Below are 6,000 nucleotides of genomic sequence, written 5' to 3' on the forward strand. Positions count from 1 at the left end.
AATGTTGGGAACCAGGAGCCCTACAGATGTTTTGGATTTAAATTCTGATAAAACCCATCCAACTGGCCAGTGGTCAGAAATTGCGGGGGTTGTATTATAGTAGGGTGACCCTATGAAAAGGAGGACAGGGCTCCTGTATCTTTAACAGTTGTATTGAAAATGGGAATTTCAGCAGGTGTCATTTGTATATATGGAGAATCTGGTGAAATTTCCTCTTCATCACAACAGTTAAAGCTGCAGGTGCCCTCTTTTAAATCTGGTCACTCTAGTACAGCTCCTACACTTTAACTGTTGCGATGCGGAGGGAATTTCACCAGGTTCTCCATATATACAAATGACACCTGCTGAAATTTCCTTTTCTATGCAACTGTTAAAGATACAGGAGCCTTGTCTTCCTTTTCATAGGGTCACTCTAATTGTAGTCCATCAGGAAGACATCAGCCTGTTCAGGGCTTAGTCATTCTGACTATGAATTTATTTATTTATTTATTACATTTTTATACCGCCCAATAGCCGAAGCTCTTTGGGCGGTTCACAAAAATTAAAAACCATGAAGAGCATAAAAACAACCAACAAATTTAAAGCACACATATGAAATACAATATAAAAAGCACAACCAGAATAAAACCACACAGCAAAAATTAATATAGGTTAAAATATGAGATTAAAACAGCAAAGTTTAAATTTAAGTTAAATTAGGTGTTAATACTGAGAAAATAAAAAGGTCTTCAGCTGGCGACGGAAAGAAAACAATGTAGGCACCACGCGAACCTCTCTGGGGAGCTCATTCCACAGCCGGGGTGCCACAGCAGAGAAAGCCCTGCTCCTAGTAGCCAGCTGCCTCACTTCCTTTGGCAGGGGCTCATGGAGAAGGACCCCTGTGGATGATCTTAAGGTCCAGGCAGGTACATATGGGAGGAGGCGTTGCTTCAGATAACCTGGCCCCAAGCCATTTAGGGCTTTGTATGTTAGTACCAGCACTTTGAATCGGGCCCAGACCGGCAGCCAATGAAGTTGTAGAAGGACTGGCATGATATGATATGAAGTTGGGAAGGGGGGAACAGGGCAGTTTGGAAGGCTGCTTTTAAGAAGCAGGAGGAGGAGGAGGGGGCTGAGGAGGAGGGAGCTTCTCCTAGAGAGCCAAAGGAAGCCTGGAGTTGAGAAGAAGAAGAACCATGGATGACAGCTAATTCCCTTTCTTCCTTCTGAGGTAAGGTGACCACATGGAAAGGAGGACAGGGGGCTCCTGTATCTTTAACAATTACAGAGAAAAGGGAATTCCAGGAGGTGTCATTGGTATGCATGCAGCACCTGGTGAAATTCCCTCTTCATCACAACAGTTAAAGCTGCAGCACCCCTGCCCTCCATTGTATCTGCTCTGCCATTTTTATTTCTTCCTTTCCTTACTGGGTAAACAGTCATTTCCCCCCTCTTCATCTTTTCGATATCTTTTCTAGTGAGGCCTACTACTGGTCCATGTGCTGGACTGGGGAGCACACTAATCAAGCCATTTTCTTCCTCTGTGATGAACGTGCATGCATGAGCTTTGAAGGGAGGAATCTGTAAATAATAAAGTACTGGAGCTACTTACCCACATTGTAGAACAAGCTATTCCCCCATTTTAGTGAGAACATAGTACATAATAGGGTTGTGCACTGTCTCAGGTCAAATCCCCAAATGAGAGTCAAGGTGGGCCAATTCAGCCTGTGTCAGCCTGAATCTGAGGTGGTACAGGGATGGCCCAAGGCTGAAGCAGATCAGTACCTCAAACCAATTTGGGGAAGTGCTCAGCTGCTACCCTTGCCCACCCGCCTGCCTGCCCAATGACCCACCATCCTGGGAAAGTTGGCAAAGCCAGCTATGAGTCCATTAACTCCCTGGACTCCCCTCCCCTCCCCAATCACTTCTTGCCACCCTCTGCTACCAAGACTTACCTTCCTGAGCATCCTCTTCCCTGAGAGCTGAGCTGTGATTTAAATGTAAGACCACAGGGGCTCTCATTTTTAAATAGCTCTATGGCCACAAACTACAGTAGCTGTAAAGGGCCATTTCCCTTAGTTTGTGACCCACAGAGCTGTTAGGAAAAGTGACACACAGATCTTACCTTTAAAACTCAACTTTGGTAAAGATGACATCCCAGAAGGTGAGTCCTTGCAGTGGCAGTGGCGCTCAGTTTGGGGGGGGGGGCAGGGAGAGGGGCAGGCAGGAAGTCAGGGAATCAGGAGTCCAATGGACTCCTGGTTGGCCATGCAACTGACGTTCCTAGGTTGCCTGCCATGTGGCTGCACGGCTGGCACCTAAGAACCCCACAAAGGTCAACCCACTTTGTGGGGGCCAGAATCTTGCTTTGGCTTCAGTACCAAAGTGAGGTGGACAAGCCCCGAAGCATCCCAAGTTGAATTGGGGCCATTTTGGAGCCTCCAAAATGGCCTCTGAGGTGAATCAGGGAGTGCTGTGTACATTCCTAGTGCATAAGTCCCACGTGTTAAAGGGCACCTTAGGCTTAAGGTGGTCATTACAAATGTAAACGTGATGGTGTGCATGAAAGGGCACATTGTAAGATATTGCATCTCTAGACTTAATATTAGTCCTGTGGATAATTTTTTATCAAGTTATTTTTAGTCTTTGTGTTTTATTACGGATCTAACTTGTTTTGTCCATATTTTAATTAGGCTCCATTAGAATCTTTAATGTTGTGTAAATGGGGCCTTTATGGCCATCATTTCAAAAACTTTGAAAATGTGTATTTTCTGGACTTCTCTTTGTTGTACACAATGGACACTCATTGAGCACTCACCAGGCTGTGAAGACGCATGCACAGCACCACAAACAGGGGCAGGTGGCAGTCCCATGGTGGACGTGGGTTAGTCTGTCCATCCCTAGCTCACATGTTAGCTTGCACCCCAGTGAGGGACTTATTGTTCCCCATTTGGAATACTGACTGGCTTGTTTCTGCTGCTGCTGCTGCTTCCCCAGCAAAGCACCAACTGGTTTTCATAGAATCATAGAACAGCAGAGTAGGAAGGGGCCTACAAGGCCATCGAGACCAAACCCCTGCTCAATGCAGGAATCCACCCAAAAGCATCCCTAACAGATGCTTCTCCAGATGCCTCTTGAAGGCCTCTAGTGTCGGAGAGCCCACAACCTCCCTAGGTAACTGATTCCATTGTCATACTGCTTTAACAGTCAGGAAGTTTTTCCTGATGTCCAGCTGGAATCTGGCTTCCTTTAACTTGAGTCCGTTATTCCGTGTCCTGCACTCTGGGAGGATCGAGAAGAGATCCTAGCCCTCCTCTGTGTGACAACCTTTTAAGTATTTGAAGAGTGCTATCATGTCTCCCCTCAATCTTCTCTTCTCCAGGCTAAACAGGCCCAGTTCTTTCAGTCTCTCTTCATAGGGCTTTGTTTCCAGACCCCTGATCATCCTGGTTGCCCTCCTCTGAACACGCTCCAGCTTGTCTGCGTCCTTCTTGTATTGTGGAGCCCAGAACTGGATGCAGTACTCTAGATGAGGCCTAACCAGGGCCGAATAGAGAGGAACCAGTACCTCACGTGATTTGGAAGCTCTACTTCTATGAATGCAGCCCAAAATAGCATTTGCCTTTCTTGCAGCCATATCGCACTGTTGGCTCATATTCAGCTTACGATCTACAACAATTCCAAGATCCTTCTCGTTTGTAGTGTTGCTGAGGCAAATATCCCCCATCTTGTAACTGTGCCTTTGGTTTCTATTCCCTAAATGTAGAACTTGGCATTCATCCCTATTCAATTTCATTCTGTTGTTTTCAGCCCAGCACTCCAGCCTATCAAGATCACTTTGAAGTTTGTTTCTGTTTCTGCATGTGATGCCAGGTCATCGCCTTGAGGAAGAGATTAGAATTGCACATCCTTCCTCATTTTGTACACTTGGGTTTATGCAGGGCTGGCATCAAAGGGTAGGGATGGTGGGCACCTGGGACCAACCAAGGGACCACTGACAAGACACACACACACCGAATTTGCTCTGGCCCAGACAATGTTGGCAGTGAGGAGGAAGAGCAGGAGGTGCCACGGCCTCCTTGCACACTGTCTCTCCGCCTGTCGAGCAAGTAAACAAGAGGACGAGGAACAAGAGCAGTTGGCGACAATGGCAGTGAGAAGGTAGCCCTACTGATGGAGGAGTGGCATTGGGGGTGTCTTGCCCAAGGGGCCTCCAAACCCTGGACCTGGCACTGGGTTTATCACTATACAATTAGCACAAGTATCCACTGCGATAAAAGAAAAGAAAAATCAACAGCTGGTGAGATCACTTCCTTCACTCAGGCAACTTCTACTTCTGCATATTTGCAGCAACTTCAAAGTGTTTCCAAATGTAAGACGACACCGGGCTGAACTGCCTAGATGACCGCTGGTTTCCTTCTAACATGATAGACCCCCTCCCCACTACGCGATGCTTGTGCCATTACAGAAGCTGCCACCCCTTCCCTAATTCCATTATCCCCTTCCGAGTCCATTATCCCTGTTCTGCACCGCCATTTCCCCTCTATTGTCGCCACTTCCCCGCCGCCGCCGCCATTCAGAGGCGTCTGTCACAAAAAGCATCCCGTTTCCCTTTGGAGAGTCGCCAGCTCTCCGATCCGCATCAGGCTTCAGAAGCCCTTTTTTCTTCTTTGTGGGGAGCAGAGCTGGTTGGAGGCACCCAGGCACAGGTGCCTGAATGAAAGCCCTCAAAGAGTTTTCTCTTTTGGGCATGAGCCAGGGACAAAGGGCAAGAGTTGAAAAGCCATAGCCACTCTTCCCCATAAATGACAGTGTCTCTATTTGTTGTTTTAATTCGTGCCTCCCGCTGGCTGGGAGATTTCTGCGGCCTGCAGGGAAGGGGGGGGGAGTTTCTCTCCAAGGGGTGATTGCTTCTGTTTGCCATGTCCGAGGCCTTGCCTTGAAGTCTGACTTGAAAGAAATCTCTTGGCAACAACACTGAAATAAAATGCTTTCTTTTTCCAGACAGTGGCTTCCACGATACCGAATGCTCAGGGTTGCGAACGCGTCTCCAGCAGCTCTTGCTTGCAAGATGAAGCCTGCAGATGATCCGACCATACAAATATAAAATGCTGCTGGTTTCACTCGTCTTTTCCTCACTCCGCTATCCTGCCAGATTTGGGGAGGGCGGGCAAGGGAAGTGGGTGGCCTGTGCAAGGTCAGAAGTCAATATGGGCGGGCGCAGCACATTTCGTTAGGGGGTGCACTCAGGGATTTCTTTTTTTAAAAAGAGGAACAGTTATTGAATACTCAATCATAGAGGACATTATTATTCATTTATTTATTAAACACTGTAGACATTTATGCCCCAACCATGGGAGGGGCGTTGCAGTTGGGGGGAGAATGAGGAGTCACTTTGTGGTGACACTGGCAAGAAGAGGGGCTTACAAGGGGGGCTCCTTGGGGGGGGGGGGGCTCCTCCTGGCATCTTTGAAGCACGGTTTCCAGCAGAGAGGCTCCCAGCACAGTGATTCCTTTTCGCTCTTGCTGCTGGGAGAAACAGGGTTCTCTGAGAGGCAAGTGGTTCTTCAATGCAGCAGCAGGCAGCCAGAAGACTATCCCTGCTGCGTCTGGATAACAACTCAAAGACTACAAATACTACAAACGAGAAGGATCTTGGAATTGTTGTAGACTGCAAGCTGAATATGAGCCAACAGTGCAATATGGCTGCAAGAAAGGCAAATGCTATTTGGGGCTGCATTAATAGAAGTATAGCTTCCAAATCACGTGAGGTACTGGTTCCTCTCTATTCGGCCCTGGTTAGGCCTCATCTAGAGTATTGCGTCCAGTTCTGGGCTCCACAATTCAAGAAGGATGCAGACAAGCTGGAGCATGTTCAGAGGAGGGCAACCAGGAGGGAATCTACACGTCATTGTGAGGGTGCTTGCATGTGCCCCCAGTGCACCCCCACAACGACTGTGTAGACGGAGAAAGAAGAGATGGAGGAAGAGGCGGAGGAGGAGGAGGCTGGGGAACTGGCCA

This window comes from Elgaria multicarinata, chromosome 18 (genome assembly GCF_023053635.1).
Source record: "Elgaria multicarinata webbii isolate HBS135686 ecotype San Diego chromosome 18, rElgMul1.1.pri, whole genome shotgun sequence".
NCBI classification, from domain to species: Eukaryota; Metazoa; Chordata; class Lepidosauria; order Squamata; family Anguidae; genus Elgaria; species Elgaria multicarinata.